The sequence below is a fragment of the Phascolarctos cinereus genome, unplaced genomic scaffold (genome assembly GCF_003287225.1).
Source record: "Phascolarctos cinereus isolate Bilbo 61053 unplaced genomic scaffold, phaCin_HiC Scaffold_5;HRSCAF=322, whole genome shotgun sequence".
Taxonomy (NCBI): domain Eukaryota; kingdom Metazoa; phylum Chordata; class Mammalia; order Diprotodontia; family Phascolarctidae; genus Phascolarctos; species Phascolarctos cinereus.
This window is the reverse complement of record NW_027555958.1, coordinates 52576197-52597000: the sequence shown is the minus strand read 5'-3', so window position 1 is coordinate 52597000 and position 20804 is coordinate 52576197.

The following is a 20804-nucleotide window of genomic DNA, read 5'->3' as shown; positions in this document are numbered from 1 at the left end:
AGAGCTGGAAGGGACCTTGGCAGTCATTGGGTCCAGCCCACACATAAGAGGAACCCCTCCCTGTAACACACCTGAGAAGTAGCCATCCAAGGTCTGCTTGGAGACTTCCAAGAAGGGGGAACTCATCACCTCCTGGAGGCAGCTCATTCCACACCAGCACAGCTCTCTTGTTAGGAAGTTTTTCCTCATTTCAAACCTGCATTAGCCTCATTGTGATTTTTACCCATAGCTACTTGTTCTGTCCTCTGAAGCCGAACAGAACAAGCTTATTCCTTCCCCCACACAGCAGCCCTTGAAATACATGAAGATAGCTGCCATGGCCCCTCTGAGTCTTTGCTAGTCTTGTGATCTGTATCCTAACCCTCTTGTCTATTACTTCTTTCTGTCCTGAGGGTCTATGATATACTGTATATATGTAGCAAGGTGGTACAAAGAATAGAGTACTAGGCCTGGAATCAGGAAAACCTGAGCTCATATCCAGACTCAGGTACTTACTAGCTTTATGACTCTGAGCAAGAAATTCTGTTTGTCTCAGTTTCCTCAGCTGTAAAATGGGGATAATAATAAAACCTACCTCCCAGGCTTGTTGTGAGGATCAAATGAGATAATATTTGTAAAGCACTTAGCACAGTGCCAGGCATATTATAGGTGTTATATAAATGCTTATTCTTTCCTTTCTCCTTCCTGCCTTTCCTCCCTTCCTGCCTTTCCTCCCTTCCTTCCTTCCTTCCTTCCTTCCTTCCTTTCTCCCTCCCTCTTTTTCTCCTCCCTCCTTCTTTCCCTTCTTTCTTTCCTTCCTTCCTTCCTCCCTCCTTTTCTCCTCCCTTTCTTTCTTTCTTTCTTTCTTTCTTTCTTTCTTTCTTTCTTTCTTTCTTTCTTTCTTTCTTTCTTTCTTTCTTTCTTTCTTTCTTTCTTTCATCTTTCCCTTCCTCTCCTCTCTCACTCTTTCCTTCCTTCCTTTCTTCCCTACCTCCTTCCTTCTTTCTACATCATATATAAGTAAATTTGATCACACAGATATGAATTTATTTTTTGTCTTCATTGATCTTCACCTAGATGCTCTTTGCTATTCTTTCCTCCCCTGCCCCCCATCCTCTATTTCTTTCACATGTTCAACTCTGGGTCCAGTTTGTTGCCCATCTGTACATCTGTCCCAGATAGAAATAGTGTTGGACAAGCTCTAGAGAGTGTCCATTCAAATGCATAGTGAAATCTGGGCAATAAACATTTTTCATGTGTAAATGGACAGGCCAGCTCATTTAGGTGATTGCAAATCTTTTCTAGAAGCATCTACACTCTTCTGAGGGTTTGATGTTATCAACAACATGTTTTATACAAACAGCTCCACCATCCACAGGGAATCCCTCTCCAGTCTGGACTCTGTGCTAGATCTCCTCTATTGGTTTTTTTTTTTGGTCTTTTTGTGGAGGCAATCAGGGTTAAGTGACTTGCCCACACAGCTAGTAAGTGCCTGAGGCTGGATTTGAACTCAGGTCCTCTTAACTCCAGGGCCTGTGCTCTATCTACCGTGCAACCAAACTTCTACTTCCTCTACTGCTTTGGCAAATACCTTTGGGGAGCACATCACCACCCCGTTTAATGCTTGTGTGATGATTATTACCAAAGTTCAATCAGCAAGGTTATTTCTGTTACATTTTCTAAGGAATATGGGATGACCTTGGTTTATGGATGGGAGCAACATATTGTAAAAGGACCTGTAATGTAGTATTTTATTCTATTGAGTCAATTTCCCCCCCTCCCCAATAAACAAACAATAAGAACAAGGGGAACTTATATTGTTGATGTGTTTCAGTTAATTGCAAAATGATAAAGAAGTGGTCCATTGTTGAATTCCACTTCTGAAAGCCTGCATTTCCCCTACTAACAGCCTTGAGAGTATTGCCCGTGGTTTGTGTATAGATGACTCTCTTAATGATTTTATATAGAAGGGGAGGTAGGCATACATGCTGCCAGTAATTGACATTCTTCTGAAATTAACAAGGTCCAAGATTCTTTCCGTGCTTTTGGCACCATCCCCTACTTTACACACCTTGTATACTGCTCCCTCTACACTTTCACAATTGTGCTACCTCCACAAAGGCTCTTTTCTTTGAATATTTGGTGCAGTCTGGCTGCATTTTCTATCTTTGTTCTTGGTCCCTTTACTACCTTCTCTGTAGGTGCATCTGGGTCCATGATATCAGGATGCAAGTGGAATGGTTCCACTATCTTTGTCAGAGAAAACAGTTTGCAAAAATTGTTGGGCAAATTTTTTTCCATTTCTCATTTAATAAGTAATAATTCTAGCAGTTAAAATCTTTTGAGTAGTTTCATTCCTTGTTTTGGGGTGTGGTCCCAGGATTTGCTTTGCTTAAAAGGACTGCTTTTCTAAGGAGAATGATGCACTTGAATGTGATTTATTCCAAATGGTAATAAAAAACATTGCACTGGACTGAAACCTCTGGAGCCCTACATTCTGTCTACATGACACCAACATCTGGATGATGGGGATGGGGGGAAGGGGGAAAATCTAGTTATATAGATGTTTCCAAATATCCAAATATACTTTTCTGGTGTGGTTTCATGGTATCGAGCTCCATTCCTGGAGTGCAGTCTTGGCTCAGCTCAAGCATAGGGAGCTTAGAGAAGCCAGTCAGAAAATGAGATGAGGAGAAATCACTTGTCCATGGCCATGTAGCTAGTGAGTGTCAGAGTTGGGATTCAGTATGATGCTTGATCCTGAGAGAAAATTCTCATTCCTCCCCCTCACCCCATACATCATTTTACATACATGACTTGTTATACTGAAAAGCTTCAACAGAGGTCAGTAAACTGAGGAGGGTCAGATGCAAAGAAATGACCTCTGACAAGAAGAAGAATCAGATCCAGTCCCACATGGAGATTTTCTCATGCCATTCACGTCCCAGAGCTGTTGGGTTGGCCGCCTTCCTGCCAGGGCCAGCTTCTATATGGAAGGGGTGATGAAGAATGTCCTGTTGGATTTGAGCCCAGAATGAGAAGGCAGAGACCTGAGTTTTTGACTGAAATGGGAAAAGGCTGAGTGATCGGATGAGGCGGGGGACAGCTGGGGCTAGGAAAAGTATGCCCAGCAGCACCCAGAAGAGCAAGAATCTGGGGTTTATGTGAGCCTGTTTCTGTCTCCATAGAAGCTGCCCCTTCCACAGGAAGCCCTCAAGCTCAGCTGGCATATTTATACTTAGAATTGGATAATCTTCCCAATAAAAAGCTCACAACCACTCTGAATGCAGCATAATGTTCACTCTAGGCAAAAGGGGGATTGCATTACATCCTATTTTGGTCACTGATAGATGGAAATAGTTAGTGACTTTTGAAGGGTAGTACAGCAGAAAGAGTACTAGAGGATCTGAACTGTCTCCCTGGCTCTGGTGCTTACTCTGAATGAGATCTTAGGTGAGTTACTTCATTTCTCCATGTACCAGCTCCTTATCTTTCAAACAGGAATAGTAACCCCTCATCTCCCTACCACCCAGGCAGGTAGGGTTGGAAGATGTCAGATATGTTGTAAAGAAGATTCCCTATTCAGGTATGGGTTGGAAAGCAAGGCCTTGGAGGAGCCTTCTAACCTAGAGTGTCTGTCATTCCTAGAATAAAACATTGTGCCCTGCACATAGCAAGTGCTCTATAAATATTCTATCTATCTATCTATCTATCTATCTATCTATCTATCTATCTATCTATCTATCTATCTATCTATCTACCTACCTACCTATCTATGTAGCTATTTACCTATGTATCTATGTATTTATGTATCAATTTATCTATGTATCTATGTATGTATCTATTCATGTATGTGTCTATCTATCCATATATCTATCCATATATCCATCTGTCTATCTATCTGTCTATCTGTCTATCTATCTATCCATCTATCTATCTATCTATCTATCTATCTATCTATCTATCTATCTTGTCTTGGTGCTTTAAATCACTCAGAAATGGCCTTTCTGGATGATTTCATAGTTGTTCATAGATTGTGAAAAAACTCCTCCGTAGGATCATGTATTTATAGATTTAGAGCTTTGAGAGACCTTAAAGGCCATCTATTCTAACCCCCTCATTTACAGATGAGGAAATCGAGGTCTAGAAAGTTAAGTGACTTGGCCAGAGGTCACTCAGAAAGTAAATAGTAAGAATTTGAATCCAGATCCTCAGACTCTAAGTCTAGCATCATTTCTACTGCAGCAAACCTCTTTGTAAGCAATTTGAGGTCAGGGAGAATTCTGCTTTTATTTTTATTTTTTGTATTTGTACCCCCAGTACCTAGCAAAGTGCCTTGTATGTAGTGGGTATTAAATAAGTGTTTGCTGTTATTATAACATCTGGCATTTACATGTCATCTTTAAGATTTAGGAAGCATTTTACATGTACTATCTCACCTGAGACACACAATAGCCCTGGAAGGGAGACATTATTATTTCCGTTTTACAGATTAGGAAACTGAGATTTAGGGAGGTTGTGACTTTGAGGTGGGGTTTGAACTCCAATCTCCTTGATTCCCGGTCTAGCTTGCTAATGGCTATACCAAAGGTGTCACTCACGTGGCTCTCATTGTGGACCAGAACACTGAGTGGCCTGAATCAGATTAAGATGTAATTGAGAAATAGTCAGCAAAATGAACAAATAAATAAACAAACAAATAAACAAATAAGCATGTATGTATACATACATACACATTCCAGATAGATACACACATACATACATGAGTGGTTCTGTAAGTCAATATATGGCCCACAGGGATCCTTACGTACAGTGTAGTGACCCCTTTTCTAATTGAATTTGACACCACGCTGCCCCATCCCCCTAGGAAGATAATAGTGTTGGTCTCCATGTCAAGAAAGAAAGATGAGTGGGGAGGGGGTGTGGATTCAATTCACTGAACGTGTTTTAAGTATGTACAGTATGCCAGGCTCTGTGTTAAGTATTGGGGATGCAGAGAGAAATTCCAAGTAGTACCTGTTCTCCAGGCGCTCACTGGAGGGAACCAATGTGTAGTTGAGGGGAGAGAGAGGGGGGGAAGAATTTCCCACCTCCTGAGATCAATGCTACAATAGAGGCATTCAGAAGTAAGCTGTGGAAGGTGAATCCACCAGGACAGATTTCACTGGAATCCTTGTGAAATTGGCCTGGTCAGCCAGCCTTGTTACAGATCAATGGAGCAGAGGCAGCATATTCCAGGCAGAATCTGAGGGACAAAGTCCAAGTATGAAAGCATTCATGGCTGTCATATCCTCAAGTGCCAGGAGCCCCCCCCCCCCCCTTCAGCATGCTCTGTCCTGCTCAGCACTTATATTCGTGTTCTCAGGCCCCAGGTTGTGACAGAGTATTTTTGGTGCAATAAACTCAAGATGCTTCCTTCCTCTGGGCTATACTTTGGTTCAATGGCTTCTTTCAGGGGATCTTTAGAAAGGGTGTGAGTGAGGTTAAGGTTTCCTACAACTCCTGGCAGTGCGAGGGTACCTTTTCTAATTTACTAGTTTGAGCCCTCTGTACGGCAGCTAAGGAGGCTCAGTGGATAGACTGGCTGGCCTAGAGTCAGGAAGACCTGAGTTCAAATCCAGCCTCAGACACTTACTAGCTGTGTGACTCTGGGCAAGTCACTGAACCCTGTTTGCCTCAGTTTCCTCATGTGTAAAATGAGCTGGAGAAGGAAATGGTAAACAATTTCAGCATTTTTGCCAAGAAAACCTCTGAGAGGGTCATGAAGAGTTGGACACAACTAAAAAGGACTGAATGACAAGAGTCCTTTGTTCCCTTAGGCACTAACTAGTCCAGGGGTGGGGAACCTGCAGCCTGGAGGGCACATGTGGCCCTCTAGGTCCTCAAGTGCAGCCCTTTGATTGAATCCAAACGGCACAGAACAAGTTTGATCCCTACCCCTGAACTAGTCTGTTCACTTCGACGGGGGAGGCTTTAAGTCCTGGAGCTCAGTGGGGGCGTGTCAGTGAGGGGTTAACTAATCCAAGGAGGACTGAGACTTTCATCGGGTCCCATCACTCAAGGGATTTGGCCCTGAAAGGGATGGAGGGGTACTGAGTCAAACAACTCAGGAAGTATGAAACAGACAGGCGAGAGTACTGAATTTGGAGCAGGAAAAACCCAGGGTTTCAATCTTTCCTTTACAGATTACTAATCATGTGACAATGTATGTTATTTAATATCCCTGAATCTCAGGTTCCAGGGCTATTAGTAATCCCTGTTGTACCTACTTTATTGGTACTGTCCTCAAACCTGGCCCCACTCCTGTGGCTCTTGACATTTACACCTATAGCCTGGCTGCCTTCTCATTCTGGCCCCCGTTTCCTACCTGTGAATCTTTGCAATAGCTGTGCCCTATGCTTAGCATGCATTTTCTCCTCACTTCTACCTCAATGAATCTCTCATTTCTTTCAAGATTCATCTCAATCTCACCTTCTATAGAAAGCCTTTCCCAATATCTCCAGCAACTAGTGCCCTCCTTCCTTAAACTACCTGGGATTTGACTACTGCATCCTTATTTTGAAATTATTCCATGTTGCCTTACATATGTTCTTATTTCCTTCGATAGAAGGTAAACTCCCTAAACATTGTAGAAGTTTCATTTAAAAAAAAAAAAACATTCTCTTTATCTCCACTGCTTAGCACAGTGCCTGCAAGTAGATACCTAACAAATACTTGTTAATTTTTTTTGACTCTTTGCCTTGTGGTATTAGAAATATAGACAGCTATTTGGGTCTGCCCTGGTGCCTAGGAGATTGAGTACCAGCAGGTCAATGTAGAGAGGGATTGTGGGGAGCTTGTACCTTTTCCCGGGCATCCTGGGGGCTCCATTGGCCAATGTGGCTTAATTCAGCTATTTTAGGAAACTTGGAAGAGGTCATTTTTTAACTCCTACCTATACTGAGATTATTACGTGGAGTATCCAGCCAAGACCTCCTCCCCACTTTGAGTCAGAATCCTCTATTTGAATCGGATCCTTTCCTTAGCACCAGAACCATCAGGATGTTTTAGTGTTATTTACCCAAAGGATTCCTAGATTCTATGAATATCAGATTATACTCTTTGGGTCACTAACATGCACCTCCCTTTTAAGTTCATGAATTGGACATTCCAAGAACTGTTCAGCTTGGGGTGTGTAACAGAGAGGCATGGTCTGTCTTAGTGACACCCACACCTATTTATTCAGCGTACTGAATTGGGCCTGGTCATCCTTTAGCATCTGCACTTCTACCAGCTGGTGGAGAAGGGCCTGGTAAAGGAGAAGGTGGACTCTACCCTGCTTGATATATCCAATAAGTGGCCAGCCAGCTTAACTTTGGAGATCTTTGGGGAGGGAGCCCCACTCCCTCATGAGACAACCCATTCCATTGTTGAATTCCTCTACTTGTTAGGTGTTTTTTCCCTTTCTTTAAGCCTAAATCTATCTCTTTTAAGCTTTTACCCATTATTCCTGGTTCTGCGCTCTCAAGGCCAAGCAAGACAATTTTATTTATTTATTTTTCTTAATGTTTTCCCCCAATTATATATAAAGATAGTTTACACATTCATTTTTGTAAAGTTTTGAGTTCCAAATTTTTCTCCCTCCCTCTCCTCCCCTTCTCCCCTCCCTCTTCCCCAAGACAGCAAGTGTTCCGATATACATGTTATCATGTACAATCACGTTAAACATATTTCCGCATTAGTTACGTTGTGAAAGAAGAATCAGAACAAAAGGGCAGAACCGTGAGAAAGAAAAAAAACAATAAAAAACCAAAAAAAAAGTGAAAATAGTCTGCTTCGCTCTGCACTCAGACCCCATAGTTCTTTCTTTCCATGCGGTTAGCATTTTCCATCATGAGTCTTGTGGAATAGTCGTGAGTCTTTGTATTGCTGAGAAGAGCTGAGTCTATCATAGTTAATCATCGCACAAGGTCACTGTTGCTGTGTACAATCTTTTCCTGGTTCTGCTCACTTCACTCAGCTTCAGTTTATGGAAGTCTTTCCAGGTTTTCTGAAATCTTCCTGCTCATCATTTCTTATGGAGCAATAGTATTCCATTACATTCATATGCCACTATTTGTTCAGCCATTTCTCAATTGATGGGTATCCCCCTCAATTTCCAATTCTTAGCTGCTTCAAAAAGGGCTGCTTTAAATAGTTTGGTACATGTGGTCCTTTCTCCCTTTTTATGATCTCTTTGGGATATAGACCTAGTGGTGGTCTTATTGGCTCTAAGGGTATGCACAGTTTGGTTGCCCATTGGGTATAGTTCCAAATTCAAGCAAGACAATTTTAGTCTCTCTTCCATGTGACAGTCCTTCGAATACTCAGAGACAGCTTTCACCCCTCTAACCCCCATCCAAGTCTTCTCTTCATCTCACTAAACATGCCCAGTTCCTGTAACCAAACCTTATACGCTATAAATTTGAGGTCCTTAACCATCTTGGCTGTCCTTCTCTGGACAGTGTCTTTCCTAAAATGTGATGCCCAGAAGACAGAGCACAATACTTAAGATAAGAATTATCATCCCCAATTGATAAATGGTCAAAGAATATGAACAGACAGTTCTCAGATGAAGAAATTAAAGCCATCTATAGTCATGTGAAAAAATGCTCTAAATCGTTATTGATTAGAGAAATGCAAATCAAAACAACTCTGAGGTACCACATCACACCTATCAGATTGGCCAATATGACAAAACAGGAAAATGATAAATGTTGGAGAGGATGTGGGAAAATTGGAACGCTAAGACGTTGTTGGTGGAGTTGCGAAATGATACAACCATTTTGGAGAACAATTTGGAACTATGCCCAAAGGGCTACAAAAATGTGCATACCCTTTGATCCAGCAATAGCACTTCTAGGGCTATATCCCAAAGAGATCATACAAATGGGAAAAGGACTTCACATGTACAAAAATATTCATAGCAGCTCTTTTTGTGGTGGCAAAGAATTGGAAATTGAGAGGATGCCCATCAATTGGGGAATGGCTGAGCAAGTTGTGGTATATGAATGTAATGGAATACTATTGTGCTATAAGAAATGATGAACAGGCTGACTTCAGAAAAACCTGGAAAGACTTATATGGTCTGATGCTGAGTGAAGTGAGCAGAACCAAGAGGACTTTGTACACAATAGCAGCCACGTTATGCAATGACTAAGAATGTTAAACTGAACCCTTCTCAGCATTACGAGGATCTAAGACATCTCCAGAGGCCTCGGGAAGGAAAATGCTGTCCACATCCAAAGAAAGAACTATGGAAGTCGAATCACTCTCACTTGTTTTTACCTTCTGTTGAGTTTTGTTTCATCTTTCTGATGGTTCCTCCTATTGGTTTTAATTTGTACTTACAACTTCACTAATGTGAAAATATGTTTAATGGGTATGTAAATGTAAAGCCTATGTCAGATTGTGTGCCATCTTGGGGAGGGTGGGGGGGAGAAAAAGGGAGAAAAATTTTCAACTCAAAAGCATATGGAAAAAAAATTTTAAAAAAGATAAGAATTATCATCTCCTTATTATGCCCTCTCTGGGCTCCATCGCCGACTCTCAGGGCTTCTTTCTCCACTATGATGTAGCAGCTTTTTCACCCTGGAGGATGGCTCCATCTCTGTGACCCCTTCCTCTGATTAATTTCTTCTGGAGCCTCCATTTGAAGAAAAGTGCCCAGATTAGCCTTGTTTAATCTTTTATTCCTCTTTGGAATCTACTCCTGACTCTTTGGACTTCTTCACCATTTCCTCCCCTTTCTTTTAAGGCTTCCCACCTTGGACCCTATTGATTGCCCTTAGCCACCAAGAGGTGGCAAACTCTATTCCCTGGTAAGGCATGTGGATTCCACTTTGTTCTAGCTCTGACAAGGTCAGAGGAGAAGCATCCAAAGGTGGAGCTTCCAGTTCTGATGCTCAGGCCAGTGATGTGTGTTTGCTCTTTTTGTTCCTTTGCTCTGGCCTCCAGAATAGCAGAGCAATTTAGAAATTAAGGGAAACGTAGAGATCATCCAGTGCAGACTTTCAAATGGAGACAGAAAATGACTTGTCCAAAGCCACACAGCTAGGAAGTAAGGGAGAAGGGAGCTGAACCCAGGTGCTCTGACTCCAGGGGTGTACTTACAGTGGCTAATAGAACTGATTATTAAATTTTTAGTGTGAGTATTGATATATTAGAAATTGGCAAGTGCTGTAAATTCAGGGCTTGAGTTATTATTTTGCTTGTTGTCTAGACAAGAAAATTTTAATAATGCAGATTAAATGGAAAAGTTTGTCCTGCTCAGAGAGCTGGTGGTTAAATGTTTACCGGCACACCTCCTCCTGACTCCTAGTTCTACATTTTTTTTTCCACTTTCAGTCAGACCCCAGCTAACACAACAGCCTTGGTCCATACACAACATCCAAATGGACCACAAGCTTCTCAGAGAAGGTTTATCCTTCATTTTTTCCTTTCTTTGGCTCTTCTTTTTCCCTGACTCCTCCTACCATTTCCAATCTGTCTCTAGGACATCAGGTCTCGGAAATGGAAAAAGATGAGAAAGAAAAACCTCAGGGGTTATATATCTGTATACACACCAGTCCATCCTTCACTTACCTGACCAAGAGGTTTCCTAAAGCTCACGTGTAACCATGTCACCCTTACCCCCTCCCTCAACAAACTGGAGTGGTTCCCCATTACCTACGGGTAGTATTTTGTTTGGCATTGAGAGCCCCTTTCCACTTGGCCCCTTCCTACCTTTGCAGTCTTTTTATACTTTCCTCTCCTCTACATCCTTTCTGGTCTAGTGACACAGGCCTCTTTGCTGTTCCTTGTGCAAGACACTCCATCTCCTGTCTCCATGTCATTGAACTGGCTGTGCCCCACGCTTGGAATGCCCTCCCTCCTCACCCTCACCTCTTAGTTTTCCTGGCTTCCTTAACTTATCAGCTAAGATCCTACGCTTTGGGGAGACTTTTCCAATTTTTCCGTCCTCCTTCTTCTAGGACTTCCCTCTGAAATTACCTCCCACCCACTTGCACATAGTTAGTTATTTACATATTGTCTCCCTCCATAGAAGGTGAGCTCCTTGAGGACAGGGATTGTTTTTTACCTTTCTGTAGAAAGCATTTAAAAAGAGGCTTTTAAATTAATGGATTGACTGATCTTAGTGTTAGGAGAGATCTAGATTCAAATCCTAGTTCTGACCTTAACTAAGACTGTTGAACTCAGTTTCCTCATCTGTAAGTTGGGAATAATAACATTTATATTACTTACCTGGTAAACCTTAAAGCACTATATAAACATGAGTTATTATTCCAAAGATACTTTGTCTGGACCAGACCTCGGTTTGCCTGAAAGGGCTGGATGAAACACTTTTAGGGCTTCTTCTGTTCTTGGCCGTGAATAATAAAAAGAGATCAGTAAAATCTCAAATGAGCAAACATCATTAAGCAAATTTTAGTGTTACCGAGTAGAGTTATATCTAAATTTTAATATGATAAAACATTAAATCATCGTGCCAGATCTTTGGAGCAACCTTTACCCTATCCCTGCTTTCTGATTTAGGCCCCAGACCTCCCTGTTCTCCTATGATCTAGGTCTATTCTTTAGTGTGATGGGCAGCTAGGTGGCACAGCGGATAGAGCATTGCTCTTGGAATCAGGTAGACTCATCTTCATGAGTTCAAATCTGGCCTCAGACAAGTACTAGCTGTGTGATGCTGGACAAGTCACTTAACCCTGTTTGCCTCAGTTTCCTCATCTATAAAATGAGATGGAGAAGGAAATGCCAAACCACTCTAGTATCTTTGCCAAGAAAATACTAAAATGGGGTCATGGATTTTCAAACACAGCTGAAATGACTTAATAACAATTCTTTATGTAGTACTTATGCCTCATTGGTCTTGGAAATACTCATGACACAGTAAAATCTTGAAAATTTAGGTGCTCCCCCAAGGAGTCTGAATGCAGATCAAATGGTCAGTGTATTGTATAACATTGTTAAGGCAGACTGATCAACTTAGCTGAGCAATTTCTATTGATTTACAGGGATGGGGTAGAATGGGAAGGAAGCATGATGGGGACAGGGACATAGATATAAGTCAGGAGGAACCCTGGACAAGCCCTAAGATTAGGCCAAAAATAGCTTCCATTTATATAGTGCTTTTCAGATTTACAAAGCTTATTCTTCACAATAATCATGTGAGATAGTATAAGTGTTTTTATTTCCATTTTACAGATGAGTTTCAGAGACACTGTCTAACTTTCCCAGGCTAACACAGCTAAGAAGTTTTTGAAGCATCTAGGTGGCATTATAGTGCACAGAGACCTGGCCTAGAGTCAGGAAGAATTGAGTTCAAATCAGACCTCAGATACTTTCTTACTTGTATGACCTTGGATGAGTCACTTAACTTCATCTGCCTCAGTTTCCTCATCTGCAAAATGGAGAAAATAATAGCACTGACCTCTCAGGGTTGTTGTGAGGATAACATGAAATGATATTTGTAAAGTGCTTTACAAACTTTGAAGTGCTTTAGAAAATGCTACATATTATGATTAATAATTATGTGTCAGACCTTGGAATTGAATCCAGATTTTCTGATGCAATAAAGTTAGTGTGGTATAGTAAAGAAGGAAGCAGTCATTGAGGTAAGATGACTTGGGCTCAAATATTGCCTCTGACTCATGTTTAGTAGGGTCTAGAGGCCCAGACCAGGGGTCAGAAAGGCCTATATTTGCATACTGCCTCAGATTTTTTTAACTGTGTGACCCTGGAGAAGACCTCTCTGACTTAATTCCTCTCCTCTCTTGGCTCTGTTTCGGACTTTCTGGAATTCACAGTCATACCTCAGTTGTGTCCTCATTTTTAAAAAAAAAATTTTAAACTTAAATACTTAAATAAGAAAAGAAAAAAAAACACTGTCATGTACACAGCAGAACATGAGAGGATTCAATATAAAGCAATACATTTCCATTTTCAAGAAAACCTATATAATAAATACTGCACATCATTGTCAAAGTTGCCTCCTCATCTTGTGAATCCTCCTGGTACCCTGTGATCTCTCCCTTTGGAACAACCTTTTGCCTCTGTTACTCCACTCCCCCTCCACCCGCCCCCTGGTTAGTTCCTTCTGGGGCCTCAGTTTTGAGGAAGGGCCCAGGATAGCCATTCTTCTTTTCCTTCCTGGCTCTATTTCTGACTTTCTGGTCTCTGCCACCATATCCCTGTGTGAGATCCTTGCCCCCATCCTCTCCTGCTCTCTTTTACGCCTCGTGTTCCCCCATTAGAATGAAAGTTTCTTGAGGACAGACACTGTTTTTCTTTTGTCTTCCTGGTGCTTGGCACAGTATCTGGCATAGAGCAAGCATCTAATGAATGCTTGTTGACTTGATTAACCTCTACAAACTTCAGTTTCCTCATCTGTAAAATGGGGATAATTGTTATGGAGATCAAATGAAATTTTAAAAATGTACAGCACTTTATAAACATTAAATCATTATAGAAATGTGATTTATTTGTATTATCGCTTCACCGTGTAATGTCTCAGGATAAGTAAAGCAATTCCCCAAATGTTGTGATTTGAGGGTCTTGAGAAGTCTTCCCCCACAGCCGCATGCCCAGAAATATCACTCCTTCCTACCAGCTTGTTATGTGCTTAACATTTGCCATTAGAGATTCTTTCCTTTGGATCTCGAAAGCTTTTCTGTCAATCATTCAATGAGCAAATATTGCTAGGTACTTCGGGGTTGAGAAGAAGAAAAATAAAAATTTTCTGCCCTTGAGGAGCTCAGAGAGGGAGTTTAACCCCTTGAGATCTGTAATACTTTAAACTCTTATCATCTCACAAGAAAGGATCATTTCTAACTATGAGGACTAACTTATGTTCCTTGGGACCTTTGCACAAACTAGGCAGCTGGGAGAAGACAGGTGGGGGTTTGTAAAAGGTGAGTAGGGGAGGCCTTGTATAGAGAGGCAGGAAGGAGGCAAAGAGAAACCTTCTCCATTTCATAGTTGGCTATGGAACTTGAAGCCATGTAGTCCAAGCCCTTCATCTCAGAGAAGAGGAACCAAGGCCCAGAGAGGTTGTGGCTGGCCTAAGGTAACACAGGTAGTAAGTGGTAGTGTTGCATTTTAGGGGCACAGGAGTGCTGGGACCCTGAAACAAGAAGAGCAAGAGACATGGGTCCTGCTCAAATGAATTGGACCCAAGCCTTCTTTCAGCCAAAGACAAAGTTGATTAAAGATCCGCCATATTGGCTAGACCCTTCAGGAATCTGAACATTTGTGACACTGGTATTGACAAGTGGGCTAGATTGAATCTGAGCCATTGGCCAGATTTTAAGAATCTGAGCACCTTAATGGAGACAAGATGGATCTTCTATACAGGAAGACTGTGGGAGGGATCTAGGAGTGGCCAAGTAGTCTGGGGTGACTGGAGGAAGGGTCTAGACAGGATCTTGATGGGAGTGGCCAGTAAGCTGCAGTGAATATGAAGTAACAGAATGGGGTGACTATGAGGTAACAGAATGGCCAGAGACCTCAACCATGTGGCCATGGGAGAATGGAGTCTGGATAGGATGAAGGGTAGGAAGTGGCCAGGGGCAATCAGGAGGTAACAGAATAGAATTAGGAGACTGGGTATAGCCACAATGAAACACTACTTCAGTGGATTATAGCCTCAGGCGAACCCCAGAGACTTGGCCATTCCTTTTTGGGGTCCAGGTCCCAAAGACATGGGCTTTTCCTTTTAGGGTTTCAGATCCCCTCCCTATCAATAAAATCAGAACCATATCCAGAACCTCTGACCCCTCCATACTCTCTGCCATTGCTACTGGTCCCAGAATCATGTCCCATTAGACCTGGAAGGGACATTAGAGACCAATTAATTGAAAATCTTTAGTTTTCAGAAGAGGAAATTGAGGCTCAGAGGGTTTCAGTGACTTGCCCAAGCCAGTTAATAACTGGAACCTGGGCTTCCTGACTCATGGTCCGGTGTTTTAGCTATTCTGTTATGTTGATTCAGGTTGATCATCACAAGCATGGGCATTGCGGTAACACAGGAGAGGCACCAGGAAAACCACCACTTGTCTCTAAATATACCCCTACTGGCCTGACTCCACTTCTGGAGACAATGGCTTTGTGTCTGGAAGGCATTTGGTCCTTCAAGTCAGAGATCCTTTGTTCTAATCTCAGGTGTGCTATTTACTCCCTGTGTGACATGTCCTCAGTTTTTCATCTGTAAAATGAGAAGGTTGGAATAGATGGCTTATAAGGTCTCTTCCACAGTTGGGTGGCACAGTGGATAGAGCACTGGGCCTAGAGTCAGAAAGACTTGAGTTCAAATCCGGCCCCAGACTCTTACTAGCTGTGTGACCTTGGGCAAATCCCTTAACCCTGTTTGCCTCAATTTCCTCATCTGTAAAATGAGCTGGAGAAGGAAATGGCAAACCACTGTGGTATCTTCACTAAGAAAACCCTAAATGGGGTCACACAGAGTTGGACACAACTGAACAACAATGACAACAAAGGTCTCTTCCAGCTAGAGATCTTCAGTTCCATCAGAATGGGAGCTCTCCTGGGGGGATAATGTCTTCAGCTTTTATCAGCAGTTACTTCCTAGAAATAATAATGGTAGCATTTTACATTGCATTATCTCAGCTACCAAGCATTATCTTGTTTGTTCTTCTGGACAACCCTGTGAGGTAGGCAGTATTACTACCTCCATTTTACAGATGAGGAAACTGAGTCTCTGAGAAGTTGTGGAACTTGCTCAGGGTCACACCTACCTCATAAGGGTGTTTGAATCCCGGAGGATTTGAATTTCATTTCTACCCCACTGGAAGTCCATTGTTCTATCTACCATATCAGGAGTGGGGAATCTGTACCCTTGAGGCCGTATTGACCCTCTAGGCCCTCAGTTGTGGCCCTTTGACTGAATTGAAACTTCACAGAATCTGTGGATTCAGTCAAAGGGCCACAACTGAGGACCTAGAGGGCCACATGAGTCCTTGACGCCCCAGATTCTCCACCCCTGTACCATACCATGGTGCATAGAATGGTTTCTGGGGATGAAAGGTCAGCTATAGTTGGGAGTGGGTCAGATGCTTTGGTTGGGGGATGGGGAGAAGAAATTATTGATGTGAAACAAAGGGATAAATATCCTGAAAGGGGAAGTGGGGTACATCCACCCCCTCCTCCCTTTTCCTTCAGGAAAGACCTAGGGACTGAACTAAGCCTGGGTGAACAAGCCTTAAATTGTTCAGGGAATGTTACTCTAAGCAGAAACAGCAGCACCCAGGGCTCTTGAGATCTTGGCAGAGCCCGGCTGCTCTCTGGTCCTGTCCGGTGTGACACACAGCTGAAGAATCTTTAAACTCCACATGTGCTGAAAAGCACTGGTCCCTGGGAGGGAGATAACAAACACAAAAGGTGACTCACTAGAGAAGACAGCTAAGTGATGTGAGTGAATAGAAAGTGAAGAAAAGCTCTGACTCATCCCGGCTGGAGGTGCCTGCCCAGCACAGTGGTGACTCAGGAGGCATAAGATACCAGCTGACTCATGGCAGGCTCTTCCTCAGGCCGCCAGGCAGGTATAGGGTTGGAAGGACAGGTGGGTGATTCACACACAGTCATTTACTTGCTTTTGCAGAATTCCACGTGAGGTGGGACTGGAAAATCATGTCTCTGACTTTTAAGCAAACATGCCACCAAGACTACACCCCGGTTAGTGTTGTCTGCTCCAAGGGGGAAGCCTAGTGAGGCCAGACGCTTATCACCAAGTGAACCTCATCCATTGCTCACCATGTTTTTCCTAGTCTTCTTTGAAAATTGACTTTAGAGATAGTTTGTGAGCCCCACGTGAAAAACAGCCTTGTTATTTTATAATTGAGACCCATCCTGACCCCAGATTGCATTATCCACCTTGTTCATCCATTTTATTTACTAAAGTCATCTCTGAATAATAGCTTTTGTCTCTTTGCAAAAGTCAAATCTATACTTAAAGGGCAAAGGTTTGCTCTGGCTGATTATTCCTTTTTGGTCATTTTCACTGGCTCATCTTCTTTCACTACCCTCTAAGTGTGGCTGTCCCTCAAGACTCTGTTCTTTGTTCTCCTCTTCTTTCTCTTCATTCCCCTTCACCCTCCCAGTCACCTTACCCTGCGGGATCATTTCAATTGTCACTCCATGCAGATGATGCTTCTGTGCATATAACCAGTCTTGCTTTCTTTTCCATTTGGATCTCCATGTCTATAACTGAATTCATCATCTTCCTTCCAGAACCTATCCTCTCCACTGCCCTATGGTTGTTACTGATTCTCATCCTCCTCCTCCTTCTCCAGACTAAAACTGAGGAATCACCCACCGTTGTCTCTTATTTCTCCTTTACCTGAGGTAGAGAGGCCTGGACTTGGAATTTGGAAGAACTGAGTTAAAATGTGCCTTTGACACTTCCTAGCTGTGTAATATTGGGCAAGACTTTTAACCCCTCTCCACCTCAGTTTCCTCATCTATAGAATGGGGACAATAATGTTACCTACCTCCCAGGGTTGTTATAAGGATCAGACATGAGAGAGGATTCTGGGAAGATTTCCGAGAAGGTCAGAAAATTCCCAGCTCTCCAGATTTCCTCCACAAACAAGACAAAACAGTGCCTCAGGGTGAAGGTAGGGCAAGAAAAATAGACAAGAATTGGGGCAGAACAGTGGTCCTTCTGGGAAACTGGAGGGGAAGGTTCAACCTGAGTGAAGTGTAAATACCTCCAGGCTATCTCTGCTGAAACAATAAACAACACGCCCTGGGGGCAGCTGGGTTGGGAGGTAGAGGCAGCCTTAGCCACAGGAATTCTCATCTCACACAGTGTGGGGAGTCAGACATCTGAGCAGGGGAAGATTGAAGGAATTGGCCAGGTGTGTAAAGGATCCAGCACAGGTCCTGTGAGTGCAGAAGGAGGAGTGGGGGATGCTGATGGCTGTGGGCACTTATAGGAGAGCTGAGTTCTTGGTTTCAGTTCCAAGCCAGAGGGGAGAACTTAAGTTTATAGCCACTGGAGGGACCTCAAGGAGCAAGAGCATTTCCAGTACAGTGTGCCAGGGGGCCCTAGCTGTGGCTCTGAGGGGGAAAGGAGTATAGAGGTTGGGCCTAGAACAAAGCTCAAAAAAATCACTGTAAGAAGGACCTGAGGCAAGAGGCACCATCCCCCACACCCCAGGACTAGAGGTGATTTTAATAAACTGTTAAAAACAAAACAAAACAAAAATGAGCAAGCAAAGGAGAAAGAACCCAACTATAGGCACTTACTATGGGAATAGAGAAGACCAGGGTTAGTCTTCAGAGGAGGATACTGAAGCAAAAAAAAAACCTCTCATATACCAAAGAGTAACATCAAATGGTCACCTGTCCAAAAAGAATTCTTAGAAGAACTCAAAAGAGACTTTAAAAACCAAATAAGAGAGACTGAGGAAAAACTTAAAAAAAACAACAACAAGAATTCAAGAAAACCAAGAAAATTATGAAAAAGAAAGTCAACCAACTAGAAAAGGAGATCTAGAACCTTAAGGATGAAAATAACTCCTTGAAAATTAGAATTGGGCGAGGGGAAGCCAGAGACATTGTAAGAGACCAAGAAATAATAAAACAATAAAAAGAATGAAAAAAATAGAAGAGAATTTGAAGCATCTCATAAGAAAAACAACTGGAGAACAGATCAAGAAGAGAAAACATAAGAAATCAGACTACCTGAGAACTATGACAAAATAAAAATCTTGATACAATAATACAAGGAATGATGAAAGAAAATTGCCCTGAAGTTTTAGAACAAGATGGGAAAGTAGAAATAGAAAAGATCCACCATCCACCATCCCAAAGAGACCCCAGGATGAAAACTTATAGGAATATCATGGCCAAATTCTAAAACCCCGAGGTTTAGGAGAAAATATAAACAAGAAAAAACCAATTCAAATCCCACAGAACCACAATTAGAATTACACAAGACATAGCAGCAGCTACACTAAAAGACCCCAGGTCTTGGAAGGCTATATATTGAAAAGTAAAAGAACCGGGGTTGTGGCCGAAAACATCATACTCAGCAAAGTTGAGCATAATTCTGAATTTTAAAAAAAAGAGCATTCAATGAATTGACAGACTTTCAGAATTTTGTTGTGAAGAGACCAGAACTTAATAGAAAATTTGACATACAAGATTCAGGAGAAGTATGAGATAAATATCAAAGACCAATTACAAGGGACTCAATAAGGACAAATTGTTTGCTTTTTATATGTGGAAATGTAAACCATATACCTAAGATTGTCAGAGGTAAAAGAGTAATTATTTTATACAAATAAGGCACAAGAAGAACTGATACAGAGAAATCAGATGGTGAGGAGGGCTGGTAGTGCTGTAATCCTACTCACATCAGATCTGGGTTAGAGAACAACATATCATTTAGAAGGGTATAAACATCTTCTAAATTTATAAAGAAATAAGAGGGTAAGGGAACAGGATAAGGGAGGGGTATAGAAGGGTGTGCAGATTAATGGGAATAGGTTAAAGAGGGAACAACATATATATCTAGAAGGGTATAAAAGTCTTCTAAGTTCAGAAAGAAGCAAGAGGGCGAGGGGAGAGGATACGGGAGTAATTCTTGGAGGGGTGGATAGGTTAAGGAATAGGAGGGCAAGGTAGTAGACAGAAGGAAAGTAGAGGACAGAGGAGGGATAGGAATAGGATGAAAAGGATAGTGAGGAAAAATAGGAAGGAGGAAAATTTATAACAAGAAATTACAGCTTAGAATGTAAATGGGATGAATCTACCCATAAAATGGAAACAGCAGATTAAAAATTTGAATTTAACAATATGTTGCTTTCAGGAAATGCTATAAAAATGAGAGATACACACCAACATAAAATAAACATCAGGAGCAGAATTTAACGTGTAAAAAAAAAAGCAGGAGTAGTAATCAAGATTTCAGACAAAGTTAAAGCTAAAATAGATTTAATCAAAAGAGAAAAATAGGGAAACTATACTACATGCCAGCCATATCATTCAATATTGTTTCAGACCATTTAAAATAACTAGACAGTATAAAAAACCTGAAAGTATACCTGCCAAAACAGACACAGAAACTATATGAATATAAACACAAAACATCTTTTATACAAATAAAATTAGATCTAAATAATTAAAGTAGTATTTATTATTTATGGATAGGTAAAGCCAATATAATAAAAAAATGACAATTTTACCTAACTAATCTATGTATATAATGCCATCCCAATTAAATTACTAAATTTAAGTTTAAAATAAATTTAAAAACTTAAAAAATGATCAAACATGAGATATGTTAATTGCTTTGCAAATCTTAAAGTGTCATGGGAATATTAATGATGAAGTCAATCCATTTTACCACTACAGATGCTGTCATCTGGCCCTTTGTCTCTATTCACAAAAATATCAATGTAATTTGAACCTTTAACCTCTCTTACCAGGAGTATGAGAACACATTCCTAAGGGATCTTTCCACTTTTGATCTCTCCTTTCTTCAATCCTTCCTTCATGCAGCTGCAAAGATAATCTTTCTATCACATAGGTCTCACCTTGACATTTCCCTGCTCAAAAACTTTCTGTGGCTCCCTATAACCTATGGCATAAAGCACATACTTCTTGGTTTGGCAAGTCACTTTACATCTTTGAGCCTTGGTTTCCTCATCTGTAAAATGAGGAGCTTAAGTGAATTACTGGATTTCTGAGTTGAAAAGGACTTTAGAGGAAGAGTCATTTTTATAACATCCCTGAGAAATATAAATCTGACCTTTGCTGAAAGAACTCCAGTGAAGAAGATT